The sequence below is a fragment of the Mchenga conophoros genome, linkage group LG2 (assembly GCF_057382185.1).
Source record: "Mchenga conophoros isolate Kocher_MC1m ecotype Shallow Benthic linkage group LG2, M_conophoros_male_GT1.1, whole genome shotgun sequence".
Classification (NCBI taxonomy): Eukaryota; Metazoa; Chordata; class Actinopteri; order Cichliformes; family Cichlidae; genus Mchenga; species Mchenga conophoros.
Window position 1 is genome coordinate 16,259,474 of NC_140527.1, and position 6,000 is coordinate 16,265,473.

At 40.4% G+C, this 6,000-nt stretch overlaps 1 long non-coding RNA gene across 1 annotated transcript in view; it reads right to left on the reverse strand.

The window, feature by feature from the left end:
• The window catches only part of LOC146581796 (uncharacterized), a 521,657-nt gene extending 515,965 nt beyond the window's left edge, over nucleotides 1–5,692 (reverse strand). The window contains exon 1 of the long non-coding RNA XR_014888648.1: nucleotides 5,623–5,692. This is a non-coding gene — a long non-coding RNA (uncharacterized LOC146581796). The remainder of the gene's footprint in view (nucleotides 1–5,622) is intronic.
• Nucleotides 5,693–6,000: the final 308 nt, after the last annotated feature.

Consider the following 6,000-nt stretch of genomic DNA (forward strand, 5'->3'; position numbering starts at 1 on the left):
ACGTGGTGCACAGTGTGACGCATGCACCAGTTTATTGTATTTCCAGACTTGCTTTCGGCACAATTTACAGTGCACGCTACTCTGTTTGTTGTCAGACTTGAAATAGCCGAAATACCTTCACACTACAGAACTTCTATGGCTCTTCCGTTCGACAATCTCCGGCATTGGAACCATCATCTGTTTTCTCTTCGGTAACCTTCGGTCACGCTCGGTTGATTTTTCTAGTCGGCACACTCATTTCCTCCATTACCCGGGCGGTAAGGTGGCTGGCTGCTTCCCAAACAAATACACATGTGCGGCTTGGCACTTGTGCTGTACGTAACAAGTCACGCGACGTGACGCTGCGGCTGTGATTGGTTCGGCTCTGCGCTACTTAATTTGGATTGGCTGTCCTTTTTTTTTTTTTTTAAGAGGACAAGAGCGGCGAGGTCTATCGCGATAGTTTAATTTCTCTATCGAGTAAAAGTTATATCACGATACATATCGTTATAGTTCTATCGCCCAGCTCTAGTCACTGCTTTAGCTTAAGGTAAAAAGTGGTATTACACAAAATTATATAGAAAGTTTGCACAAAAAGTCATGGCAGCTGTTTATTCATTCTGTCAGTAGTTTTTGTCATTATAATCTTTTAAAATACTTTTTTTTAATCTGGGGAATTAACAATAACTAACTTTAAAGAGGGTTGTTAATGGGAGATCTTTTTATGCACAAAAAACTACACATCAACATAACTGGGCTGCAAAGACACAAGATGAGAGAAGGGTTCAAAAGATAAGACAAATCACTAACACAACCATGACACATTTTTGATACTCAGTAGATGGAGAGTGATGATAAAAGTGAATTATAAGTTCTATCACAACATGTGTAGATCTCCAAATACCTCAGTGGCTTTAAAGTATGTCCTTGATTATTCACCATCATCTGCAGGAGAAAAAGTACTGGACTCGATAGTCAACTTATTGTATATAGCATTCAGAGAGATGAGGGCAATTCATGATGATGGAGCACAGGAAATAAGGTGCATCACTGGTGGATTTTGCCAAGTGTGATCAATGATGTACATCACATTGTGTATCCCAAACAATTAAGCAAACATTATTCCCCAACAACCTCAAGCCAAAGAAATGATATGCTTGCACTGTTCCCTTTAGTGTAATGAAAAACCGATCAGCTGTGTCTGAAAGTCTGTGCTTAACTTTACTAAGTTATAAATATGCCTTTTGACCAATCAGCATAATCTGAATGTGCCCAAAGAGAGCCATGACAGGCATTACTCTGTGGACTTTTGCCTACTTTAGATCGGTAAGCATCATGAGATACTAAGGGTTATTATGCATGACAGAAAGACAGATGGAGCCAACCCACCATGCCTCCACCCATTTGATCAAGGCAGACAATATCTCAGACACTCAACTCGGCCATTACTCCCCCCACTGACTCTTAAGTAACTTTCACACACACACTCAAGCTCCCAAGACGAAAATGGCTAATGTCTGCTAAGCCTCATAGTAATGTGGAGCCACAGTGTGGCAGTAAATAGAAAATGTCTGTGACAGGCACAGCTGAAGGATTAGAGGATATGCCTCACTGCACTCTTGCTACCTGTGTAGCAAGAACCACTTTCTAGTCATGGACCACTTGTGGCCCCAAGGTTGCACAGACAAGTAAAAGTAAAATGTTTAAAAAATCTTGAGCAGTAGTTTTTTTAGTCAACTGTTGAAGGTGCATTCCCTTCTCTCTGCTCTTGAACTCAAATATTACTGTGGCTAAAACATGTACCAGGATGAATTTCAATTATATTCTTTTGACTCTTCTTTTTTGTCTGTACCTAAAACCTATGATGAAGGCCTGTAGAGAAACATCTCCCCAAAAACATGGGGCATCTTTCTTTGCCTTTAGACAATAATTCTGATGGCAAAAGAACCAAATGGGACAGGCGAAAAAAACAAAAAGCAAAACATGGAACAGCTTCTCCAGGAAACCAACACAGACTAATCTGCATCAGAACATTAGTGGGGCTGAGGACTCTGATCGGTACACGTGCAGAACACAAACACACCAAGTAATGTAAATTATTTAACTTAAATGATAATATGTTTGTTATCATTTAAAACAAACAGGTTCGTCCAATGGAGAAAGCACTCAAAGCACAAGCTTCTAAAGCTTACAAAAACTTCACTGTACAAGTCTAGGTGTTAATACCATGTTTTTTGACTTTTTCATTAATGTTTTATTACAAAGTGAATAACTAACAAGACAAAGTAGTAAATACAGTAGAGACAAATGGAATATTGCTGTTGTCACTACTTATACGTGCAAAATTTATGGATTGCTGAGAGGAAAATTGTTATGCTCCAAATATACTACACTAAGACCAGACTTTTTTATTGCAACCCAATCGTTTGTCAGTAGTCAGATGGTGTTTTTCGTACAGGAATGAAGAAGGGAAATTTAAATGCTGGCAACCTGGAATAAGTGTTTGCATCTTTCCAACAATTTTAAGAAAGAGATGTTCCCCCACTTCTTCAAATACCTCCAGGTCAGACATTACATCACATTTGGCTAATTTGGAAAATTCTGGGCGATACAAATTGGATTGGTGTCTAAAATATCTTGTTTGGTCTAAAAATACAATTTCTTAAGTGTAAGAAAAGAACAATGCTTTACTACTTTTTCCATCTATTTGAGGCAACTCATTATACTAAATGCTATTAAACCATTTGAATTTCGACCACCAGCATAATAGACAAAACTAGAAAGCGAAAAGTTCGGAAGAAATTTTAAGTGTGCCTATGCTGCTGCTAATCAGTGTAGTTTGCCATTCATACAGCTACAGAGAGCAAAACTCAGCAGAGCAGCCATTCTCCACCATGAACTATGGTAAAAACAAACACCGCTCACGCCTCACAGATGACAGCTTACAGTTTTGTGTAAAGATGAGGTGACTTCGTACAGCCCCAATTTGCAGACGCTGTGCACAGAGGTTCGTGAGCAGAAGTCCCATTGTACCACAGCAGACCCGACAATGTTTGCATGAACACGCTTTGAACCATTACGTTATGGACCACTTTTCACACATGGTTGGTGTACCCACACAGCTGGCTGTAGCTTTTCAACTCACAGCCCAACACACGCCCAAAAAAGAGCCGAGAGAGCACAGACTTTACGCCCGTAGGTCCACCTCCCCTGCAACAGCACTGCAGACCACGCCCCGCCACACACATCAAACACGTAAAATAAATATTTATGCACTTTTGGATTCACTTTTTGTTTTTTGTTATTTTTACACAGTGTTCTGAATGATTAGCAATGGTCTACAGTAGGGCTGCACGATTTTGCATAAAATGAGAATCACGATTTTTTGGCTTAGAATTGAGATCACGATTCTCTCACGATTTTCTTTTCCAATATAAATATTTATTGCACTTATTAACTGCACATCAACGTCGTAACAGTTGAGACTGAACATAAACAATAAATAAACATAAAAACAACAAATGTCTCACATTTTTTCGTTGCCACAAAATGTTGTACTGCTTGAAATTCCGTCTCCACCGTTGCTCGACACTGCGTGTATAGAGCAGGTAGTGCAACAATAGAAAAATAGTTCCGGGACGGCACTGTGTAGCGTTTGTCTAGGGTGTTGATCATTCTCCTAAATCCCTCGTTTTTTTTTTTTGTTTTTTTTTTTTTCTATTCATTTATTGCAATGACTTCAAATTGAACAAATAATAAAAGATTTGTACATAAGAAATGTTTTTAAAATAGTCAAAGTGTCACAAAATACACTTTTACACTACAATCAGATAGACCTTGAAAGTAGCAGGACCCTCTTTTGTCTTTTTTTTTTTTTTTTTTGGCCTGTCCCGTTTGGCTCTTTTGCCATCAGAATTGTTGTCTAAAGGCAAAGAAAGATGCCCAACGGATTTACTTTACCAAACTGACCATCCCAGCCTTGCCGTAATGGTCCATTTGATTCACCTTTTATTGTTGATTTTATTTTCACTTACTGAATACGGGACAGACTTGACTGGGGGAAAGAAGGGGAGAAAGAAAGAGGGAAAGAGAAACAGCTGAGAAGAGGGACGGGGGAGAAGGGCAAAAGACAAAAACCAACAGAACGGGCAGAGAAAAAAAATGCATATATCAATCACCTGGATCACCTGCTGAGAAAGAAAAAAGAAAGCAAGCAGAAGAGAACAAGAGTAATAGAATAAACAACATCACAATGATATATGGGAATATGACAGTAAATACTAAATGTTAAACATTATTGTGCAGCACATAAGATCAACAGAACACAGTGTGCTTTGAGGTAGGAGCCAAAAAGGGTGTAGTTTGTGGGTGTGATCACCCATGTGTACACCTGTGAGCATGGACGCGCTTGTTTTTTGTTTTTTTAAAAGGTTCCTTCATGTAATAATCTGCTAGAGGGTGTGGGGGGGGGGGCTCGTTTTGCACAGTGTTGATGAGAGCCATATCTTTGGTCAGGTGATAAGTAATAGCCTCCGTAATTTCTTTGTGCCTGCGGGAGTTCGACAGGTATAGGGAAGCGCTGTATAAGGTTCGCGTTATTGATGTTTGGGTGGTTGACCGGGACGGATTTTCTCCTGTCACTTTCTCGTCATCCCTGACGTGCTCTCCGTTGTTTTTTCCCTGCTAATTTTAGCATCACACGGTACAGCTTCTGTATCACGTGGTATAAGGCTCTGCCCTTGTCATTTGTTGAGCAGGAAGAGTGAGCGCTTGTTTTGATGCAGACTACGTCCCGGATCAAAATGCGGTACAATCGTCGTCTTTTTTTTTTTTTTTTAATCGTTGTCATTTGGAAATGAGATCGCACATAAGTATGAATCAAGATCGCGATTTTCTAACGATTAATCGTGCAGCCCTAGTCTACAGCCAATCTTGTGTATTGTTATACAAACTTTGGTTGTAAGATTCAGATAACTATTTAATAAAAGCTAAATATTTTATATGAGAGTAAGAAAGAAAAGTATATCTTTGTGTCCCCCTTTCCCTGTTAATGCCCTACCTGGCCCCCTGGCAAAAGCTTTGCTAGATCCGCCCCTGCACAGTTACCATCTGTCAGCTACACAAAAAAGGAGCTTGGTGTTATTTGTCTCTCAGAAACAGTTCATAACTTCCCTTCAACTCATTCATGTCACCTAAAAGGTAAACCTGTTTCTCCATCACCAGTTCAGCTCTGATGATTCAGTAGGGACATCTCCTGGTTTGGACCAGCCGTTTTTACAGCTGTGGCTCCAGCAAACATCAGCTGATACTAGAAATTAAAATCAAATGAATTCTAACAACAGCTGATCAAGCTTAAACATGCTGCTGTTGTTTAGCGCAATAAATAAACAAGAGAGAAAAGCGGATCATTGATCAGTTTCATGACTGAAGTTTCAACAGGCGAGAGAATGACAGGGGAGGCTGTCATAAAGTTCAACATCACTAACTTAGCGCGCACACAGCTGTATAGAAACTCCGTAGTTCTAGCTAGCACTCAGTATGAGTTATTGTAAGTGATTGTAAAAAGTCAGCACAACGAAAATAAACTACACTTAAACTCGGTTTATATCTGACCCAAATAGAGTGCAGTTCATAACTGCTTACCTGAAATTCAGTTCACCTCACGTTCAGACATGCAGCCGTCTGCTTCTCCTGCCTTCAGTTTCCCTGATCCACGATTGAGCTCCACGTTAGCCACCACCGGTTGATTGACGGCTGCCTCGCCGCCTCGTATGTCTCTTTCCCCGCATGTCCTTTCTGTCACACACCGGTGCATAGCTGCCCTCTGTTCTAGCTCCGCGTTAGCCACCACCAAACAACTCAGTTATTTTTTCCACATCGACCAGCATCATCGGCCCATATAAACGAAAAATAAGTCCCGCTAAGACAAAGACTGTGAAAGGAGTTAGAGATGCTTCACTGAAAGCCAAGCCCGGGTGCTTTTTAACGAAGGGTCACTAGCCGCGCTAGGTAGCTAGCCGG